Source organism: Monodon monoceros, unplaced genomic scaffold, assembly GCF_005190385.1.
Source record: "Monodon monoceros isolate NGI ecotype Baffin Bay Population unplaced genomic scaffold, NGI_Narwhal_1 Super_Scaffold_9, whole genome shotgun sequence".
NCBI classification, from domain to species: Eukaryota; Metazoa; Chordata; class Mammalia; order Artiodactyla; family Monodontidae; genus Monodon; species Monodon monoceros.
Genome location: NW_021703786.1, coordinates 40,918,246 through 40,942,681, shown reverse-complemented (window position 1 = coordinate 40,942,681; position 24,436 = coordinate 40,918,246).

The following is a 24,436-nucleotide window of genomic DNA, read 5'->3' as shown; positions in this document are numbered from 1 at the left end:
TGATCTGCGTCATCTTGATTGTTTTAAGTACGGTTAGTCTGCAATTCCAGGGTCGATTCGTTCCCGTTTCCTTGAGGAAAATTCTCGGAATTGTGGCAGCTTATGTCATGGCTACAGCCTGGTCATCATGTGGTTAACTTCTTCCACCTGGTGGGGTTTCAGTGTCTATAAGGCAGCTCCCAGGAGATGGCTCAGAATATTACCTATAGCCCTCGAGGAGGAACTAAAGGTCCTTGACTTTGCTTAATGACTAACCTATTATTATTTTGTCCTGTTGGACTGCTTTCCTTTGCTTCTGCATTTTCTCACTTCTCTGATTCAACTTACTCTTTTGCTAAAGTTTTTCTACAGAGAAAAGGTAGGCAGAGGGCAGGGAGGTGTGGGGAGGACCACAGGGTCCTGCTCCCTTTTAAAAGGACCACAAATTATGTGGCTAAAAACAACAGAAATTTCTTCTCTCCCAGTTCTGGAGGCTAGAAGTCTGGAATCAAGGGGTCAGCAGGGCCATACTCCCTCTGAAGGCTCCAGAAAAGAATCATTTTTTTCTTCCTCCTAGATTCTGGGGGTGGCTGGCAATCCTTGGCTTCTGGCTGCATCACTGCCATTTCTGCCCCCCCCTGCCCCCGCCCCGGCCATATTGCACTCTCCTTGTGAGTATGGCTGTCTGTGTCCTTACATGGCCTTCTTATAAGGACACTGGTCACGGTGTTTAGGGCCCACCCGAATCTGGTATGGCTTCATCTTAACTAATTACATCTGCAAGGTTCTGGGTGGACATGATTCTGGGGGGTACACTATACAACTCAGTAAAGAAATATTTTTATACACAAGAAGATGTGTGTGGAGACCTAAATACTCCAGGCCAACAGGGCCCACAAAAGATACCTATTATCTTGGGAAAGTCTTCCCATGGTTTTGCTCCTACCTGCAGCCATCCTTCTATGGTACTGGTTCTGTTCATAGTCAACTTCTATGGCAAACAACGCTCTCTCAACCTCTCTTTCCCTCAGTCATGCTCTTGTAACTCTTGTAACTCTCTTCCTTCTAGATAATAGCTGTCTCCACAGTTCTCTGCATCTGTTCTCTTGAAAGTCACCTAAAAGCTCCTTTGACTCAGGTGAAGTCTTCTTGAGGGTAAAATGTGTAGTGCATGCTTTTACGTTTTGCACATTTAAGCAATCTGCCCTGGGACACCACTGGTATCTTTTGTTTCCTTCTTATTACTCATCCAGAAAATGTGTCATTCTATGCCCAAAGTACATTTTCCAGAGCTGCTTGGACCATTTTATTTTTAGCATCAACACACAAGTCACAACCTCATGGCCCACGGGCCAAATTAGAGGGGTACAACTTTAGAAAAGAACATTGATTTGGCTCTTCTTTGATAACTTTAACGTTCTAGTTTACCCAGCCCTCATCACTTCCCATTTCTTGGTATCCATGGTATATCCTGTTTCACACATCTATATGCCCACTCGCAGAGACACTTGAGTTTGCAGGCCCATTTTAGAGGCTCGGGCTGTGTGTTATGCCCATCTTTGCCTAGGAGCTGTCTGTGGTGCACCAGGAGCCCAGTACTTTCTTGGCTATGTTTTTGTAATTCTTAGATATGTATGTTAAAATCATTTGCCTTTATGGTGGGGTAGGGGTATTATTTTCTCTCACTGATTTATAAAATTTTGTTTTATATGTTAATTTGCTCTTTGTATGGTAAAACTTTGCCCCTTGTTCAACATTTGCCATTCAATTACTTCTATACAGAAAAAGTTATATAGTTTCCTTTAATTGTCAATTTTCTTTTATGGCTGTTGATTTTAGTACCATAATAATAAACTAAAGATTTTTTTAATGCCTCATTGAAATTGGGACTGAACATGCATAACACGTATAGATTAATTTTAAGAAAATTATGAGACCTCACTATATTCAAACTAGTCTATTTTTTTTTTTTTTTTTTTGCGGTACGTGGGCCTCTCACTGTTGTGGCCTCTCCCATTGCGGAGCACAGGCTCCGGACATGCAGGCTCAGCGGCCATGGCTCACGGGCCCAGCCGCTCTGTGGCATGTGGGATCTTCCTGGACCAGGGCACGAACCCGTGTCCCCTGCATCGGCAGGCAGACTCTCAACCACTGCGCCACCAGGGAAGCCCTAGTCTATGTATTTTTAAAATTTCTGCCACACTTGTAAATGGACTACTTTACATATACTGTAGTTTACAATCAACATTCGTTGTTACAAAAGCACATACATACATTTAAGAAAATTATAAAATACAGAGAACAAAACAAAGAGTATGAAAACATTGTATCCCACTACTCACAGAATGCCCTTTTAACAACGTAGTAGTTCAGATCCTTTTATAATTTTTTTATAATTTTTATACCAAAGTGAGTTCACATGGTATATACTGCTTTGTAACTTTTTTTTGTTAATATTATTTATCTTTCCATTTCAATAATTTTTTTGTCTTATCCAATGGCTAGGCTACAATAAACTTCCCCTGATTGACCACAAAAGTCTTTTTAGCTGTTTTTTTTTTTTTTCAAAATCATATCCAGTCCAGGACTACACTTCACATTTGCCTCTTATTTCTTTTTTTGTTTTGTTTTGTTTAATTCTGTTGATTGATTGGTTGGTTGGCTGATTGATTGCCTGTTATTTCTTTTAAGTCTCTTTCAAATAGCACTGGCTTGGTTTGAAATATCAGGCCAATCAAACTCCAGAATGTCCTTCTTCTGGAATCAGTTGCTTATTCATTGTGTTTTTTAGCTTGTTCCTCTATCCCATATATATCCTGTAAAATGGAGTAAAAGCTAATCTTGATGTATTCAAGTCAAATATTTTGTCATAGAATGTAATCATTCACATTGGGGATGTGTGATTCATGTTGAATCACATCAGAAGATACATGTGTTATCTGGTTGTCCCCTCTTTTGTGATGCTAAGACAGGACAAGGTCATTCTTTGTCAGGCTATGCACCAAGGTGAAGCTGGCCTCATGAACTGAATTGGCAAACTTTCTATCCTTTCCTAGGACGGTTTAAATGGTATGAGAATCCTCTCTTTTGTGAAGGCTCAAAAAACTCACCCCAAAACCACCGGGGCCTGGGGTTTTAATCACTGATTATCTAGAAGCTTCCCTAAATTATTTCACTATTAGTGATCAACTCCAGTTTTCAATGTCTTTTTTAGTTCATTTTTGTCATTTATATATTTCAGATATATTCTTTCTACTGCTTGACACTATGCTGTATTCACAGATTTTTGCCTGTTTAACGTCTATATTTTAGAATTTATTAAATTTTTCTTTGCGGCCTAGTATATTAATTACTTTTATAAGTGTTTGATGGATTTTTGGATAGAATCGTATTCTATTGGGTGTAAATTTGATATATAAACATGTTTGATAAAATAACCTTATTAATTACATTATTCAAATCTTCTATGTCATTATGTATTTTCAGTCCAATTGTTTAGTCTAATGATCACAGCTCTGCTTTTGATCATACATATTTATTTGTATATCTAATAATAATTTTTCTTTATATATTTCAATTCTAGGTCATTGGAACTATATAGGCTCATAACTATGATTGCCTTATCGTGGATTATTTCTTCCTTCCTTTTTTAAAAATATAATTTTGTTATAAATTCTGTTGTTCCTGATGTTAGTTTTGCCAACCTATTTTTCTCTGTTTCTTTTCTCCTTCCTTCTCTCCTTCCTTCCTTCCTTCCTTCCTTCCCTCCCTTCTCTCTTTTTCAAATTTTTAATTTATAATTTCTTTATAAAATATAAAGTTTAATTTATACTATGAAGGCAATTCTTCTCATTTTTGTTCTTCTAACTTACTATTTTTTCCCTTGTGCTTTTTGAAATTAAAATTTGCTTAATTTTTGCATCTAATATGAGAAATTTTTATGTTAATATGGATGTTTAATTCATCTATATTTAATGTTACAAATACCATAATTTCTTCTATTATTTTATTTTATGCTTTATGCTTTTTATGTTCCTTTTTTCTATGTTGCTTATTTTCTTTCTTATGTACATTTTTCCCCCCAGTATAATGTTTTTCAAAGAAACTTGAGCAAAATAATAGTTTGAGGGGAGGCTAATGGATGCTCTGGGGAAGAAAGTACATAACACATTCCATGATTAAACAAGGCAGGGAAACATTTAGGGATTGTTTGGAGGGAACCACAATAAGCATTTAAAATGTAGAGTTTCTAAGAATCTCAGCTATTAAAACAATCTGTTTAACTATGTTTAATCGAATTTCACAACCTTATTTGAACTGAGAACATATTTATCATAATATATCTAGTGACATGCTATGGAACTGTAGTTTGTGGGTCATCAGTTTGGGAAATGCACTCCTAATGATGTGGAACTCATATCTCCTACTTTAGGAAATCATTGTTCACCTTTGAGTGTTTTAACACTACATATTGAACCTATTTTTCCAACCCTCCTTTTGAGCTGATCTTCTGCATTGTGTGTCTTTTCATTTGGACTCTTCAACTGATTCTTTGAATTTACAGCTGCTCATGACCTGGTTTCAGGGTGAAATTCTATCACCATTAGAGTTTGCCAACTGAGACATTTTATTATCCAATGATTAAATTGAGCTATTGCAAGAGAAGTCTATAGTGACAACTATAGCTTGGCCTCAGGTAGATGTTCAGATCACTGTGGGTAGGAAAGAACATCTAACGGATGGTAAGAGAAACACAGAGGATCTGAAACCCGCATGAAGATGGATGGGAGATTATCACCTAAGATGTGGAGCTCGGCTTTAAAGGGACCAACGTCACCATATTAAGCTGGAACTTTTATTCCAAGGAGTTCAAAGAACTTCAAAGGCTCCATGACAAAAGTATTTTATTACAGCCAAAAATGAACATATTTGACTTTGAAACAAACACCGATGGTTTGATGGTTTCCTAGTTTTCAAAGAAGAGAAGAGATGGTTTGTGAACGGAAACTGGTAGCAAGTAAGGAGGACAGGGTTCTCCCTGGTAACCCTCTTACACATCTCCTCATGCGTGTTTGAGAGCTTCTCTTGGTGAGTATTGGTTGCAGCCCGTTAGAGGACTGTGAAATAAATCTAGCAAGTCACTACCAAAACTTTTTAAGAAACATGATAAAGTAATATAAAAAATGTAAAAGTGCCTCACATGTAATTAAGGGCAATGAATGTTGTATGAAATGATGTCTTACTTTATTTACAAATGTATCTGTATACATGTACTGGGTTGTCCTGTAAAAGGTACTTTCTACTGTGGGTTCTTTAAAAAGCAGTTTGAAATACACTCCACTGATGGTAGTTACCTAGCGATGGATTTGATGAGTCATACATTGCATTTGAATTTAGCTTCACAAAGTGTAGCAAGCTTTTGTCCGCAGTGAGGGGATCAACTTACACTCTCATCAGCCCCATCTGAGACTCTGAATATTCATCAACACTTTTTTTTTCAGAAGTGCTATTTTTTTCCAAGCTAAGAGGCATAAAGCGGTCTGCCATTTTCACTTTTTGATTGCTAGAAAAGCTGAACTTTTCATGGAACTAGTGGCCATTTGAGCTTCCTATTCATTGATTTATTTGTTCACATCTTTTGTCTACTTTTGCATGTTTTTGTCCTTTCCTTCTTGGCTGATAGGAGTTTAAAGATATATTCTGGACGCTTCATTAGTTAGATACATTGCTAATTTTTTTTTTCATTAGGAAGTGCAATACTTGATGGTGTATGGAAATTCAGAGACCTTAATATTTAATATGGTCAAATTTATCAATCTTTTCCTTATGATCTGTGCTTTCTGGGTCTTGTTTAGGAAATTCTTCCCTCTTCCAAGTTCATAAAAGCATACTTCTATGTATTCTTCTCACAGTTTTCAAGTTTTGCTTTACGGATTTATGTCTTTATTCCATCTGGAGAGGGTTTCTGTGCTGTTGTGTGAGGCAGGGGTCTACTTTTTTTCGGTATGGATATAGCCAATTTTCTCAACATTTAGGAAGTCATTCATTCTTTTTTTAAAAATTAATTTATTTATCTTTGGCTGCACTGGGTCTTTGTTGCTGTGTGCGGGCTTTCCCTAGTTGCGACGAGCGGGGGCTAGTCTTCGTTGCGGTGTGCAGGCTTCTCATTGCTGTGGCTTCTCTTGCTGCAGAGCAAGGGCTCTAGGCTCATGGGCTTCAGTAGTTGTGGCACATGGGCTCAGTAGTTGTGGCTCGTGGGCTCTAGAGCACAGGGTCAGTAGCTATGGTGCACCGGCTTAGTTACTCCGCGGCATGTGGGATCTTCCTGGACCAGGGCTCAAACACATGTCCCCTGCATTGGCAGGAGGATTCTTAACCACTGCACCACCAGGGGAGCCCAAGTCATTCATTCTTTACTCAGTCGTAAAGAGACCTTTCTCATATGCCACGCTCCCAGATATACGTAGCTCTGTTTTTGTTATAAAAATGATTGATGCCTTACAAAGCTGATCTTATTTGCTGTTAGACACTCCCTGATAACTCTTTGAAACAGCTGAGAGGAAATGATTTTGTAGCCTTGCGTTAATGTTGGAAGGGATTCCCATTAGCGAGAAACAGGAAATGCAGGTTACAGACATGAAATAACATTAAACTATTTTGGTGTCTTCTAGTGGGAAGCATTCTGTTATGAACCAGTGAGAAAGATACAAATATGATTGTTCCCCTTGAATGACAGGAAGATCTTCAAGGAAGTTATGGGCTGGTATAGTAGTTCTTACCTCTATCAGACCCAGCACTTCCTTCCTTATAACATTTTATAATCACTCCTATTATTATCCTGAATTTTCTTTTATTTATACAGCTAATGGAATCTATCTGCTCACATATCAACAAATCAACAGAACACCTTTTTGTAATATAAATGGAAAATAAAAGTGCTGCGTGAGAAACATGTTTCGCAATATGCAAATACTCAGGCATGACCCGCCGTAAAAAAGTCACCCAGTGCCTACCCTATGTGTAGAATCACCTTGACTGTGACAGTTGCAGGGGCAGGCTCATATTTATTGTTGTTATTTTCTGTTGACTCAATTACCACGAGAACTACTGTCGCTGAAATAGTGAACAATTAACTAGGTCTTTTAAAGAAAACAAAGTACAGTCTTTCCTTGACTTATATAGTAGCTGCCTTCCTAGAGAATTCAGGATACAGGAGAGTAGAAATCTACTTGGTATATAATGTGGAGTTAGATTCTAGGCTCAGAGGAGTATGAACTGGGTTTTCGTTGTACATAAATGTCCAGCTGAACATTCAAAACTCAAGAGAGATGAGGTTCATTCTTTTTGTTGGTTCATTCCTTGCATGGCAAGAAGGTACAATCTCCCTGGTTCTTGCCTGTGAAATGCTGGCAGTGCCCTCCAGGTCACTGTGACAACCAAAAAATACCTCCCCCCTACCCACAAATCCCCAAAGGCACCCCGCATCCTGGGAAAGTAACACCCCAATGGAACCACTCTAGTCTAGAAGTTAAGAGCAAGAAATACCAAAACTGCTGCAGTAAATGCTTAGGCAGAGGGTATGGGGTCCAACCGGGAAGGGGCTGGTGCCACTGCAGTGGGGTGAAGAGTGGTTAGCAGTTCCAGTGCTGACAGAGGACAGGAGCTGAGACCTCAGTGATAAGTAGACCTTCCTAGTCTGGCCAAGTCTGAAGAGTAGGGTTGAAAGCATTTCTCATAAAGAAAGCCTCCCCTTCGGTGCTGTTAGGAAGTGATTATGATGTAAGTCACAAACAATGAAGTTATATCCACAAAAATGTCACCAAAGCCAGACCCGACACCCCTCTACCCCCAAAGGATTCAAAACATTCTTCACCTTAACGAGGTCACAGAGGCAGACAGAAAAGATTCATCATTTTCTGAAGTGAGGAAGCAGGTTGTTTTGGTTTTGGTTTTGGTTTTTTCCTGGTAAAACCCATCCACCAAGATATCCCTAAATTTCTTTCATCTGAGACCCACACCTTGCTCCACTGCCTGCAGAACGGCAGCTTCACCTCAACCTTATCTCTTACGAGTCTGTTTTGTTAACCTATCTCTCCTTTGAACTGAAAGAGAGAAAAAAAAAGGAGAGATCTTTAATCTTTGAAGGAGCTTACTCCTTATATGACCCTTTAAAGGTCATTTCTCCCCCAGTACGTTTATTCTAGCATCGGTAGGCAGGTGATAGAAGACTAGTTGAATTATCATGCAGAATGTTCTCTGTATACATTTATTGGTGTAGCCAGGAAATTCACAGCTGGCATAGGCTGTATGAGATAATACATACCTCCTCCTCTAGAGAGGAATAGTTAAACCAAAACCTAATGTAAATGATCCCAGGTGAGATAAGTTCTACAGGGAGAAATTTTATCACTGAACAAGGCATTTCTTGCTGGTCGCCTAATGTGGTTGACTATCACTCCACTTACATTCTTTTTTTAAAAAAATTTGCTGCTATTGCTGGATATGAATTATGGATTCTATTCAACCTGGGGCATGATTAAGAGCATCGTGTCCTCAAAACTTTAATTAGAAAAGACACATGCACCCCTGTGTTCATAGCAGCACTTCACAATAGCCAGGATACGGAAACAACCTAAATGTCCATTGACAGATGAATGGTTAAAGAAGATGTGATACACATATACAATGGAATATTAGCCATAAAAAAGAACAAAATAATGCCGTTTTTAGCAACATGGAGGGACCTAAAGATGATCATACTAAGTGAAGTAAGTCAGAAAGAGAAAGACAAATACCATATGACATCACTTATATGTGGAATCTAAAATATGACACAAATGGACTTATCTACAAAACAGAAATGGACTCACAGACATAGAGAACAGACTTGTGGTTGCCAAGCGGGAAGGGGGCTGAGGGAAGGATGGATTGGGAGTTTGGGATTAGCAGACGCAAAAACTATTATATATAGAATGGGTAAAAAAGTCCTACTGTGTAGCACAGGGAACTATATTCAATATCCTATGATAAACCATAATGGAAAAGAATTTAAAAAATGCATATATATGCATAACTGAAACACGCTGTACAGTAGAAATTAACATAACATTGTAAATCAACTATACTTCAATAAAAGAAGAATAATATAAAAAGAACATCACGTCCTCAACGCCAGCCCCCTGCTTGCTATAATGAATAGTTTCTGAAATAAAAGCTGAAGAAATGAATGAAAGATTAACTCCAAGAAATCACATGAGCACATATACTCAGTTCACTCATTCTGCTATTGTCATTTCTGCACTCCATCTTAGCTAGACCCCTATATTTCACCATCTAAATCCAAGACAAAGACCCAAAGGGACCTTCAAGCAAGGAGCTCTCAAGCTAAGAGGCACTGGGAAAGTCTGCCTAAAAGACAATAGATGATCAGTTGATCAAAAGGTTCAGCACCCAGTATTTCCATTCATTTTCCTCCAGCCTGCCCATGCCCAGCCTGGGCTACAAGGCAAACTGGGAGAGAGAAGTAAAATACGGAGGCAGGTCAGTACCATTTAATACCTACACAAAAGGACTCCTGTGATGATTACCTCAACAAATGATGTTCAAAGTATTTCTTAAACTGTTAAGTTCAGCTATTTACTGAGCATCCAGTACGTGCCAGACACAAGCTTATATGTTTAGAACATGAATATGACAGGACTTAGCGTCTGTCCTAAAAGAGCTGACTACCTAGTGAAAATACTACCATTTAAAAATTGACTGTACCTTCAGGACAAAAATAAGACTCATTAAGAGATTCCTGTAAAGGGACTGTAGTCTACTTAGCTCCAGTATCCATGCGTCTAATATGTGGAAGATGCAGTGTCTCAGGGATTTATAAGACAAATCAAATCAAAGGATTTGGTAATGACCACTGGAGACCGGGGCACGAACCCGTGTCCCCTGCATCGGCAGGCAGACTCTCAACCACTGCGCCACCAGGGAAGCCCAAGAACAAATGCTTTGTAAAGGATGCAATCTTTTGGATTAAAAAAAAAAAAAATGAGGCAGCAATGGAATGAGTTTTATCTTAATATTATCTGACATTTATTTTAATTCTTACCTGACATTTTGGAATACAGGCTTTTGAGGGTCTTCTCTGCATTTCAATTTTTCAATAAGTCAGTGTTTTGCTTCCTCCCCTGGACAAAGTTGTATCTTACCTTGAAGGACCCTTCAGGAAGTTAAATCCATCTTGAGGGTCTTTGGTTTCAAACAATAGAAAAATATATCCAATCTTCCTTAAAAAGGGGAGCTATTATAAAGAAATGGGAATTTTACCTCTCCCAAGTGTGGAAAATGCCAGCCCAACCTCACTGGTCTGGGAAAAGTGTTGAGATCAAACTAGAAAGACACCCCTTCCTCACCTGCTCCCCAAGGACCACCACCAAGCTTGGACCCTATGTCACCATGGTCTCCTCAAGGGGACCTCAAAAATAGTTACTTGCAAGTATTTCACAAGCATGATTTCATTGATTTTCATGATTGTGGAAAATAGTAACTACCTCGCCAGATTGTTGCAGGGACCAAGGAGCTGGCTTATCTGCTGGACCACTGAAAATGAGCCCGTGTTTGAGAAAAGACCAATTTTTTTTTTTTTCCTGAAGAAAGAGCACAAGATCAAGAAGATCTGAAAGAATGGGAAATTACTCCTGAAGGCTTTTCCAATTAGTGATGAAATTGTAATTTTATCACTATTGATATATCGGGACCACCTAGCAGGCTGCCTGCAAATAGGTAAGGACATGCTGGAAAAAGGGAAAAGATAAGAAAGACCCCCCCGAGGAGTTTCCAAAGCTGTGTTCCTTCTAAGTGGTTATTAACAACTGCACATTTCCATGGCAGGCTTCTGGACAGCAGTCTGGCTACAGTGAACAAACACTTTAAATTGGCACATCCTCCAAGAGAATTTCAGATTTGTGAATTGATTCTAGAGAGACAGATAGAGAAGTAAGTATTTAGCTGAAAAAATTTACACCGCAGCATTCTTTATAAAAGTGAAAAATTGAAAGTAATTTTAATGAACATCCATGGAGAATATTAAATAAACCCATTTCATGAAAGCCCATACAGCCATTAAAATTGACGTCGGAGAAATATATTCTTCATAATGTATGTTAAGTGTAAAAATAGCCTATCAAATACGTTGAATATGATTTCATTCTTGCCCAAAATATATGTGTCATTGTATACGCAAAGGAAAAAAATATCAGGGAGGGGGTGATGTTTGCAGTGTTTATATCTGAGAGGTGGGTTATGGGGTATTTATTCTACTTGTAAAAAAATTTGTATTTTCGACTTTTTTTCTATAATGCACAAGTTAAATTTTACAAAAGGAATACAGTGAAACCGCTCATCAGTGGGGGAATCCTTTTGTAATGCCAATAATCATAACTTCTATATTTTAAAGTGGGGCATATCCTCTCCCTATAGAGAGCCCTTTACTTGCAGACGGAGAATTAGCAGCTTCTACCGTTTCTAGGAGAGGTTTTCAACAGTCTTTTTACTCAAGGGGAGTTAAATTTTAAGTAGATTTTTGTGTTTCTGCAGTAGAAAACCTTCCCCCAATCACCCAGCCTCCTTTCACTGATTTAGTTATTGGGTCACAATTTGGAGTTTTCTCTTTTTCTGTTTGGAGGAGTTGGAGCCCAGGTAAAGTGGGCTCAGGTTGCAACCTGGGTCCTATGGGAAGGGGGCTGCAGCCGTCACGTGAGTGGGGCTCCTGGGAAGGGGGGGGGATTTGACGGTCCTGCACTCCCCATCCATCAGTGTGCCCCTGCCCGGTTGTATTTCTTCAGAATACTCCCAGACCCTGAAAAGATTACATTGGAAACAATTCTTTATAGGTCAGTACTTCTATTTTTGACAGGTGAACCTGGATTGACCTCCATGGAATTCTGCTCCTGGAAGCCAGGCTACCTCTGCTTTCTGCAAAACCACGAATACGAAGAATTGTTTCATTAGCAGGGCTGAAAGAGGCATCACCCTAATTCTTGATGTGCTAATGAGTGCTGGTTCTTGAAGGTGTTAATGTTCAAACTCCAGTGTGGAAAATGTGTTCATTTCTGCCAGAGTTTCAGCCTTAGCCTTTTTTTTTTTTGTTTGCCTAATCCTGGTCTCAGTTCACATTTGGACTTCGGTCTAAATAAATAAATTAGCCATATATACACTTAAAAATAAACACGTGCTTGATATTTCCCCCAGACTTTATTACCAAGCACATTTACACAAAATAGATTTTGGAGCTTAAAAACAGCACCCCCTCTTTCATCTGAGAAAAACAATGGAATGAGTAGCTTTTATCACGTGTCTAAAGGCCTCTTTATTTTAGGGAGAATTTGGCTTTCCTTTCTAGAGTGTGCTGATCTTCGTTGTTGACGCTTCTGCATTTAAAAAACAACCTTTCGTTCTTTATTTGTTCTAATGCAAAGAAAAATAAAAGAGGATAAGTAAATATGGACTTTTCCCCCCTTTAATTCCTGGGCACATTGTGGATGCGTTGGGTTGCACTCAAGTAGGAATTGCTTGATATTTTACACCTCTATCTGCCAAGCATCTACTCTTCCAAAGCAGCTGATTGCTTCCAGTTCTTTTTAGAAAAGCTACTTCTAAAATAAGGGCGGGGGGGGGGCGGTATTCCCTGGTGGCGCACCTGCCGATGCAGGGGACGCGGGTTCGTGCCCCGGTCCGGGAAGATCCCACATGTCGCGGAGCCGCTGGGTCCGTGAGCCGTGGCTGCTGAGCCTGCGCGTCCGGAGCCTGTGCTCCGCAACGGGAGAGGCCACAACAGTGAGAGGCCCGCGTACCGCAAATAAATAAATAAATAAATAAAATAAGGGGGAAGATGGGTGCTAACGGTTGGGGTGGGTGGGGAGGAAGGTGATGGGGAAGGTGATGGGATGAGGAATTTCAGAGCTTTTCCCCTAATGGTGCAGAAGAAAGAATTTTTGACAAGGGAGAGTAAAGAAGAATAAAGCTGGAAGGAATGCTGGCGGTCAGGTGTCCCCACCTCATTTTAGCATTTTGGAAACTGAGAATCAAAAAGTTGGAGTCACTTACTTACTCTAAGGCTCCAGCCATAGGTGAGGGTCCGGTCTGGAGTTCTTCCCCCCATTGTAAAGTTTTACTCCCCACCTTCACCTGCACCAGTCTGGTTAGAATACATCCCTGGAGCTGCTGGGTGTTCCTCCTGTTCACGACCCAGTCTAGTTCAATTCTGTTGAATAATCACAGACTCAATCTTGTTATGTGTTTGCATTCTCCACAGTGCTGGGGGGTGAGGGTTAGGCTAGTGGAAAGAACCGAGGCTTCAGAGCAGCCAGATTCCACAGTTCACATCCAAATCCTACTGCCAACTGTTAGATCTTGGCCACGTTATAACCTCGTGGTGAAGCCTCGGTCCTCATCTGGAATATGGGGATGGTTATCCCACCACCCTGAAGGACTGCAGTGAGAATTAGAATGGGCATAAGCAAAACGTTTAGCTCTCTGTGGCTGCTCAGTAAACAGTAGCTGTAACTACTATTACTTCCACTTCTAAGATAAAATAAAACATAGTCTCTGCCGTCCTAGTGCTCAGAGTCAAGTGAGAAACACTTTGGGCAATATGGCCCTAGAATGTCTACAACTGGGCTACAGGATTAGTTACTGGATTCGTTCACAACTGGATTAGTTACAGTAGTCTTGTCAACCTAAACTATACTGTGGTGAGGAAATTACCTACATTTCCTATCAGAGACCCCAGGAGCAAAGAGGAGAAGAAAGAAGAGCCTGGAAATGGGGTAAAGTAGACCTGACGCACCCCAAATGTGTCTCATTAGCTTGTAATCTGGTAGCTGGGAAAACTCATCTATAAAACATGGAACATTTTCCCTCCTAATTCATGAGCAAACCTCAAAATGGCAGGAGATCAATCTGGAGCTTAGAGAGAATGTAACTACTTCCTCAAATCCTTTGTGCTCGTGTATGTATCTTCTTGCTATGCAAACAACCTGCTGAAAAAGCTAAATTGTAGTAATAGTTTCTTTTACATGACATACAGAACAATGCTTGATTGCTTTTTCTTTTTTCATTGCTTTGTCCACATTGGATAGAAATGACAGGGAACTAATTCACAGTGCTTGAACTGGTCCCGGGTGAACACCTTTTCCTACTACAGCATAAAGCAAAGAAAAATCACTTTTGTGTTCTTCACACGTTTAGTCTTACCAAACGTTTTCTACTCTCTGAGTCTACATATTACAGAAATATCTGTACGTGGGTCCATCTGCAGTTGGATTGAGAAGACCTCCACCCTGGCTGGGGTCTACTTCCAGATTTCAAGGACGTCACTCAGAAGCACAATTCTCATTAAAGTCTCCTAGTTAGTAACTAGGAGTAACTTGACGAAGCAGCCACCTCGCCTCCCAAAGCAATGAACCCACTGAGTGCCCACCTTCTAAATAATTCACTGAAAGAAACCAGGGCACCTTGGAGCAAAGAGCTGGTCTAGCAGTAGGACAAGAAATTTAAGATGACCCTGGAACATTGTGCCAGAAAGTCGGAAAGAGTCTGAAGAATCACGGGCACGAATCTAAAGGGCACAGAAGTCTTCTTGAAGGATCCCACCAAACAAAGCAGGGACACTTTGTGCATCAAAATATTGGGTTGTGGGCTTCCCTGGTGGCGCAGTGGTTGAGAGTCCGCCTGCCAATGCAGGGAACACGGGTTCGTGGCCCCGTCTGGGAGGATCCCACGTGCCGTGGAGCGGCTGGACCCGTGAGCCATGGCCGCTGAGCCTGCGCGTCCAGAGCCTGTGCTCCGCAATGGGAGAGGCCACAGCAGTGAGAGGCCCGCGAACCGCAAAAAAAAAAAAAAGAAAAAAATATTGGGTTGCTACCACATATCTGATGAGGGTTAACATCCAAAATACTCAAGGAACTCATACAACTCAATAGCAGCATAACGAAAACCCGACGAAAAATGGACAAAGGACCTGAACAGACGTTTTTTCAAAGACATGCAAATGGCCGACAGGTACATGAAAAGGGGCTCAACATCACTACTTATCGGGGAAATGAAAACCAAAACCACAATGAGATATCCCCTCACTCCCGTTAAATGGCTGTTATCAAAAAGACAGGAGATAAGGTTATCATACCAAGTGAAATAGGTCAGAAAGAGAAAGACAAATACCATAGGATATTACTTACATGTGGAATCTAAAATATGACACAAATGAACCTATCTACAAAACAGAAACAGACTCATAGAGAATAGACTGGTGGTTGCCAAGGGGAGGGGGCTGGGGGAAGGATGGATTGGGAGTTTGGGGTTAGCAGATGCAAACTATTACATTTAGAATGGATAAACAATAAGGTCCTACTGTAGAGCACAGGGAACTATATCCAATCTCCTGGGGTAAACCATAATGGAAAAGAACATAAAAAAGAATATATGTGTGTGTATAACTGAGTCACTTTGCTGTACAGCAGAAATTAACACAACGTTGTAAACCAATTATAATTCAATTAAAACACAAAGGAAACAAATGCTGGTGAGCATGCGGAGAAAAGGGAAACCTTGTACAGCGTAGGTGGAAATGTACATTGGTACAGCCAGTGGAAAACTGCATGGAGGCTCCTCAAGAAATTAAAAATAAAACTACATACGATCCAGCAGTCCCTCTTCTGGGTATATATCCAAACGAATGGAAATCAGGATCTCCAAGAAATATGTGTACTCCCGTGTTCATTGCAGCAGTATTCGCAGTAGCCAAGGCATGGCCACTGGTGAATGAATGGATCAAGAAAATGTGGTATATTTACCCTATAAAATATTATTCAGCCTTTAAAAAGAAGAAAATACTATAATTTGTGAGAACATGGATGGACCTGGAAGGCATTATGCTCGATGAAATAAGCCAAACAGAGAAAGACAAATACTGCATGGTATCACTTCTTTGTAGAATCTAAAAAGAAAAAAAAAAAGTCAAGCTTATAGAAACAGAGAATAGAAAAGTGGTTGCAGGGGCTTGGTGGGGAAAATAGGAAGAGGCTGGTAGAAGGGTGCAAACTTTCAGTTGTAAGATGAATAGGTTTGAGGATCTACTGTAAAAAACATGGTGACTATAGTTGACAACACTGGATTGCAGAATTGAAATCTGCTAAGAGAGTAGAACCTAAATGTTCTCATTTCAAGAAAGATAAATATGAGAGGTGCTGGATTAACTCGGTGGGGAGTCCTTTCATGATGGATGCATATATCAAATCATCACGGTGTACACTTCAAATATTTTACAATTTTATTTGTCAATTATACCTAAATAAGGTTGAAAAAAATACTGTATTACCACCCATATACTGATTTAAGTAAATAAATAAATGGAGGAGAAGGGAACACTTTCTTTTTTAAAAAATTTAATTTAATTTTTTATACAGCAGGTTCTTATTAGTTATCTGTTTTATACATATTAGTGTATATATGCCAATCCCAAGAGAACACTCTTTCTTACAGTAGAAGAAAATGATGGACATTAAAAAAAAAATCACTCTCGAGCACCCATCATAGTGGTAGGTGATTAGGACTCTCTTCAAGAGAGAGGATCTCTTTACCCTTTCCAATCCCATTTAAGAACACACATCATTTTATCTGCTGTGTCTCATTGTCTCCTTCAGTCTGAAATAGTTCCTTGGTCTTTCCCTGTCTATCATGTCTTTGTCTTAAAGAGTACAAGCCTTTCATTCTTTGGAGAACCCTCTGCCTGAGTTCTTTCCCTATATTTCCTCGTGATCAGACTCTGGTCATACACTCTCGGCAAGAATTCCCCAGAAAGGATCCTGCCTCTTGTCTGCCTTCCCTCGGGGGGAACATAATCTCCATTCATGCCGTGTTATGAACTGAATGTTTGTGGCCCCCTAAAATCCCCATGTTGAAGTTCTAAACCTCAGTGTGATGGTATTAGGAGGTGGTGCCTTTGGAAAGCAAGTTTCGATGAGGTCATGAAAGCAGGTTCCTTATGAGGGTATTAGTGTCCTCACAAGAAGATGCAGAAGGGCTTTCTCTCTGTGTGTCTCTCTGTGTCTCGCTCTCCTCTCCATGTGAGGCCACAGAGAGAAGACAGTGGTCTATGAACCAGGAAGTGGGCTCTCACCAGACACTGAATCCGCTGGCATCTTGATCTTGGACTTCCAGCCACCAGAACTGTGAGAATAAATACCTGTTGTTTAAGCCCCCCAGTCTATGGTATTTTTGTTATGGCAGCCCAAACACTGAAACATGCTGTCATCAGTAATCTTAGCCTCGATCACCTAACCACGTTGGTGTCTTGCAGGTTTCTCCACCCTAAATGCAGCATTCTTCCCATTAGAACTAGCCAGGTATTTTGTAGGGAGATCTGTCTCTAGCCATCTTCCTGCCTGGCTCCAATGTCCACGCAATGTTTATTACCCTGCAGGTTGACATCCTGGGTTTCCTATGATCATTTTGAAGTTACGACCTGGTAGGTTTTAGGGACCACAGCAGCCGTCCTTTCGAACCTGAACATGGCTGAGACTCACTTTTTCATTAGGTTCCTGGGAAGAAAACTACCTAGTATTGAATTCGGTGGACTCACACCCATGAATCACTTTGAAGTCATCTGTTAGCCTTCCAGGAGGAGGACACGGAGGAAATGGAGCCCAGCTTAGAGGAGGATTGTTTCACTTCTCCCAGGACCCTTCCTGTTTCTCACACCGGGTGAACAGCCTCGGGCTACTGTCACTCATGGCTTCCCAGGGACTGCCTCTTGTCTGGAGATTGTTTTGCTTCTCCTGATTTCCTGACCTTTCCAATTGACATGAAGTTGTTTCCTTTCTCAACCTTGCAGCCACCCTCAGCTGTCTGAGGAGCGCTCACCAGGAAATGTTTGCTTTTCATTAACTTGTTTCTCTCTATTAGTCCCATTGGAGAGCAGAAGAGCACGGGAGACAGGGGTCTCTGTTCAATTAGCCTAAGCAGACTTCCCACCCCAGGCTCTGGACAGCTCTGATCAATTCACCACTGCAGCGCCCGGAAAACCCATGTTATCTGTCAATGCCTGGTTGGTTCATCTACACAGGGCCTGTTCAGGATGTGCTAGGCACTCTCACGTGGCATGTTTTAAAATGTTTACGGTAACACTGGATGAGCTGGTTTATTAACCCCATTTAAAGGCCAGGAAATTGAAGTTTAAAGAAGCTAAGTAACTTGTCTAAGAGGCTCCACCTGGGAAATGGTGGGCCCAGTTTTGACTCTTTGGACATCAGTTGTTTTCCATTCTTACTGTCTATTTGAGGAAGTCGAGTGGGCTTTGGTGTGTGGCTATACCTCCCTTGGGTACTATACGGGGCAGAGGAGAGAGGGGAATAGGGCTGGACCAAAACGTAGCTGTAAGCACAGGCACCAAGTCAGGTAAATAAAATCCCACGTATATACAGCTTCTAATCGATCCGAGAACTTGGAGAGGATGGGGAAAGCATGCCAGGTCCTTATGGAGCAGGGGGAAAAGCAAAGAGCAGGTAGCTCATGTCCCCCTTTTCAGCCCATGAGGACTTATCTGAGGCAGAGGGGGAGAAGATATTCACCCCAATTCTCCAGCTAATGAATGTCAGAGCCAGGACGGGAATCCAGGTATCCTGACCCGCTGAACCTAAAGGTAGAACGAAATGTCTATAAACCGGGGACACAGCATAAGAAACAGGAAAATTGAGGCACACAAGGAATATTCTACAACACTGTTTTCAGATCCTCAATCCTTTCACTATCGAAGCAAATAAGAGGTATTTAAGGGACTCAGAATTCTCAGGAAAAAATATAAGAGCATAAAATCAGCACGTGAACTCAACTTATTGGCAGCATTGATGTAATGACAACAAACGTTTATTTCAAAAACAAGTATATTGAGGAGCATTTCACATATCATAAAGTTCACCCATTTCACACAAATGGACAATAGGCACATGAAAAGATGCTCAGCATTGCCAAATGTTAGTGCGAGCTGGTTGACAATGCCCAACTGCATCTTCAGAATTGTCATCCTCTTAAGCAAGGCATGGATGTTTGCAGAGCAGAAAAGAGGTGCACACGCAATGCCCCTAACTAACAATGAAGGTGGGAAGCTATGATTTTTCACACACTCCAAGAATTCAGCCTGTCATACAAAGGGGCAGAGAGTGTGTCTTTTGGAGGATGGGGAGGAGATATGCTCACCTCAGTCAAAGAGTTGACCCCCTATGAACACCTTCTAGGGGTGAGCATTGGGTTGGAGGATGCTCTGGAAAGGAGATGGAACCTACGTGGAACCCGGGTCCATCCACTTGTCTACACAGACCTCACCCTAAGTCTCAGAAGAGCAGACCTCTGAAAATAATCTTCCCCAGGATCCAGAAAAAAAGTTTCTGGTAAATACCTGGTATCCTTAATAGAATACAAGTTAGCATAGCCCCAAACAGGAATGAAAAAGCATGAGGAGACAATTGTCAAAGGTGAAAAGACAACAAGATGAAATATAAAGGTAGGTGATCGAACTAAGGAAAAATGGCAAGGAAACCAAAAGGTCAGCAGCAGAATTAAAATCCACATGGGATGATGTAGACAGCCAGAGTCACCTTAAGGTAGTGATATCATCACCACCCTTACATCACACATCATGATGTAATGAACACGATGTAAGCAATGGGGAATATGAAGACAGAGAACAGAAGCCAACTCTTAAGAGTCAAATATATTTCTGAAGAATAAAACAAGTACAATAGAATGAATAATCAAATGCACATACATAAAAATTTTGTTTATATTTCATTTTTATTTTTCTACAAAAGCTCTGCAGATCAGAAGACTTCACCACATTACACTGGACAAAAATATGAAAGGAAGTCCAACACCTAGAAATACCAGAGCAAAACTTTTCCTAATAAAGACAAAGAAAAATTCTATAAATATCCATTAAAAATTGGGAGAAAAAAACACAAAGAAATACAAATCTAGTGGGTTTCAGATTTCTTCTGCATTACGTCAAACAGCAAAAAATAATGGAGTTGAAAAAAAATCACTTTGATAACCCAACACTGTAAATCAACTTACTTCAATTTAAAAAAGCACAGTTTGAGGTTTGAGGGAAAAGAATTGTGATTAAACAATGGTAAACTGTCATTTTTTTCTTTTATATATGAGGGCGAAAGAAAGATTGCTGACTATCCAAAAACTTAATGTATTCCCCGGGTATATTTCTTGAAAAACATTACTTGAAAAATCATCCCACATGAAACGTGGAACGCAATTAAGGATTCGAGACCAGGAAATCCCATATAAAAGAAATGGCTCTGAGCATTAAAACAGCTGAACGTGGAATTAATTCAAAATATTTGTTGAAATAATCATTTTAAAGCCAACATTTATTTAGCTCTTACTATGTGCCAGGCACTGTGCTAAGTGTTTCCCATATATGTTTGTTTATAAAGCTTAACGCAGATATCAAAAACTACTCTTCTTTTTTGTCTTTCTTCCTTTTTCCTTTTTTTAATTGAAGTATACTTGATTTACAAAGTTGTGTTAGTTTCAGGTGTACAGCAAAGTGATTCAGCTTTATATGTGTGTGTGTATTCTTCAGATTCTTTTCCATTACAGGTTATTACAAGATGTTGAATATAGTTCCCTGTGCTACACAGTAGGTCCTTGTTGTTTAACAAATTACTCTCCTAATAAAAGATGTTTAATATCAAAATAATAACATAATAATGTAATCTGGGTCTAAGTATTCAGATTTTATAACTAAAACCAGTCCGTGAATGGAGAGAGGAATAAAAGTGCTCAGCTCTTCATCTTAATATGGGAAAGACAGAGGGATTCAAAAGATGCTGTTTTCTTTTTTTTTAATTGACTTTGAGCATTAGTGGTATATTAGACAAGATACAAAGTTAAAAATCTTTAACGTTCTAAAGAAAATGACAGATTGGAAACAGTTTTGGTGACAAAAATGGCAGAAAAAAACAGTTGGTACGTTAAATGGCTTTATAAATCAATGGAAGAAAACCAACAAACACGTGGAAATAAAACAGAGCAGGATCTGAACAGGCAATTGACCACAATCATGTAAAAAAGGTTAACTTCATAAGTAACTTTAAAAAGTGCAAATTAAAACAGCAGTGTCATGCCTGCTATGTTAAGCCCATCAAATTGGCAAAAACTCAAAAGAATGATAATCCCTGGTGTTAGCTAGGCTTGAGGGAGACGGCCTTTCATATACTGCCAGTGGAAGTGTAAATTGGTAAATTGGTACTCTTGTGGAAGGGAAATTGATAGCAGAGATCAAAAGCTTTCTAAATGCAGATGCCTTTGGATTCAAGAATTCCATTTCCAAAGGACGGACTCAGAGGCAGCCACAAAGATTTAACTCCAAAGATGGGAAAAGCTGTACTCATGCGAGGGGCTTCTCCTTTGAAATGGAGGATGATACTGAAGCCAGAACGAGGAAGATGGCAGTAGCTAAAGATGAAAAGGCTGAGACTCCCTGAGTGTTCCATCCTCTGTGGGGATGTAGCTCCCGGGAGCCCCTCACTTCTAAGCCTGGTCCCTTGGGTGTGGCAATTTCTCTGTTCTATTTCCTGTTGTTGTCCCTGAGGCTTTTCTAAAGCCCTGTTTAAACACTTCAGGTCATCTCCATGGCACTCCAGGCAACTAAGGGAAGGGTGGGGAGCTATGAAGAACCAAGCTAGAAATATAGTGGGTGCCTTCAGAGGCTGGCTAGGCCAGAACTAGAGACACAGCACAGCATCAGGGCACGCAGGTGAGTGTGTCGCGGGCAGATGGCCCCTGGTCCCTGACACTGCATGTTCCCCCTGAATACTGGCCGGAGCCGCCACTGCTGCCTCTGCTGGAGAAAATCCTCCATGTTCCCTGCATGTTTGTGTCTTTGGCTCCTGGTCAAAGGACGTGGAAAGGACACAGGTACCCCAAGTGTGTGGAAAGCGTCATCCACTCGTTGCCATGAACTGGGAACGTCTAGATTGTTCCTGGTTTTCTCAGCTTGTGCCTCACCATGACTCTTGTGGTGGGAAGGGGGCTTAGAGGCCAGGAAGCTCCCTCCCCCTCCCCGCCAAAACCAAACACCTTTATGCTGATACTATTGATAATAAAAACGTGCTTTGGGACGATGCTTCTCTCGTTGCCCATTGATGCCAGCCTAATGCTCTCCCCGGGGGTCCTCACTTTATCTATCCCTCCCTCCCTCCCTGTCATTGAGGAAGAAGCCCTCCTCACTCACTTCCCAAATAGCTCTTGGGAACTTGGAGAGAAAATTGGAAAAGAGACTCAAAGAAGAATTTTGTACATAGAGCAAGGGACCTAAGACATAAATTCATATTTATTTACATTTAGGATGACAGTTCAAGTTGAAATTCTCTTTGACCTGGGTCCCGTTATCCTGCAAGGGGGTGGGCAAAGCCGTCTTGCATGCCCACAGAGCTTTACAGTTTACAAATTGCTCTCACATGTACAATTGGACAAAAATCCAACGGCGATAGTATTGTGCGGAGTTTATGGCAAGGGGCTGTGGACGGCAGGGTTGTCATTATGATATAACTATGCATCTAACATTGAGCCGGTCGGTCAGTCAGTACTTTGGGCCCTTGTTTTTTGAACACCTAGTACGTGCCGGCCATGCTCTTCTGTATTGCAGGGGGTACAGGGAAATTGAGCCACAGTTGCTGACCTCCAGCAGCTGGCAGGGAAGGGAACGACATAAAGAAAAGTCTGTGATTTAGCACAATGAGTAGGACAGTAGAGACGGGAACGGTGGAAACAGCAAACATCAAGTGTGAGTCGGGGGTGCTGATCTGGCCCGTGTTCATTAAATTGGCCAGTTGTGTGCATGGACGTGCGTATGAGTGATGGTGAGGGCACCTCCATAATAAGCACTGTCCTGTCTGTGCTATTAGGACGTTCTCAGTCACTGGATGTCCCCTCCTGTCCGTGTTCTCCCAGGAGTCTGCTATGCATTATAATTCATTACCCTTTCTTTTTTTTTTTTTTTTTTTTTTTTTTATGGTACGCGGGCCTCTCACTGTTGCGGCCTCTCCCGTTGCGGAGCACAGGCTCCGGACGCGCAGGCTCAGCGGCCATGGCTCACGGGCCCAGCCGCTCCGCAGCACGTGGGATATTCCCAGACCGGGGCACGAACCCATGTCCCCTGCATCGGCAGGCGGACTCTCAACCACTGCGCCACCAGGGGAGCCCACCCTTTCTTTTACTGATTGAGCATCTATGGAACTGGGGTGCATTCTCATAGACTGGACCCCAATAAATAGTGTTTCTAGTGTGTACAAGAGATTGGGAAGGGGCTGGGGGTGATTTTCTCCGCGACTTTCCTTTGTACAATTATGGTAGGGGTGGTGGGAGAGGGGAAGCCAAGTACAGCTAATCCCGGGAGGCAAGGCTACTTGGGCCGGGGTCCTCCTCTAAGGGAGGGGTGGTCTCCAGTTCGGGCTGTCACATTTCCCTTTTGTGATCACAGAAGGCCCCTAGGGACTCCCTCCAGCCCAGCCAAGCGATAACCAGGCATCCAGACTCAGGCTGACTTTACAAGGAACACCTTTGACCAGGAGGTTAGCTCGTAGCTTTGTGTTCATGAGATCTAAGCTGCTGATTCAGCCTCAGAAAGTCCTGCCAAGGTCCCCGGGCCATGGGTGGTAGAGGCCCATCAGGCCAGCTGCCTTTCCAGGGCACAGCCCCGGACACCAGGAGCGCCAGGTGTGGGGATGTGGTGAGTCAGCCTGGACGCCGCCCTCTCACTGGAGGAACAGATCCAATGACAATGGCTCAGGACTGCGGTCGTCCAGCCTTGGAGAATCACATCGGAGCCCTGGTTGTCGTCACAGGTAGAGAAGTACGTGTCCCTCCTGGAGTGCCAGCCAAGTTACTGTGAACTTGAAAATACCGAATGAGTACCCAAGTAGCAGGCAAGTCAAACTTGGGAAGTTCTTGCTAATTTCACCAAATAAAACAGTAAAACAATGTAAGTTATCCCCCCTCTGTCTTGATTTAGCAGTTTAACTGCCACTGCGTAAAAAGCAAATCCACTTCTGCATTTCCTCAGTACCACCTTTCTGCAATTTACTGGGAATAGAATTTGGAGAGGGTTTGGTACCATCTGCCTTCCTACCCTGACCTCAGGAAGTAAGGGTTTCTTTCCTCCCCAAAAATCAGGGGCGCCCCAGGGATGTGCTGCTGTTGGCCCTGCATTCTCGAAGGGGCATGGCACTGCTTCTTTCAAAGAGCAGGAGCGGGTGAGCTGGAATATTTTCTGTGTACATATATGTCCATCTACTGCAGCATCCTTAATGGCTAAATATTACATGACGTTGCAAGGATGTACAAAGGCTGAGAGAGGAACCTAATCTCGGAGTCTTTGTTCTCAAAGTTGGGT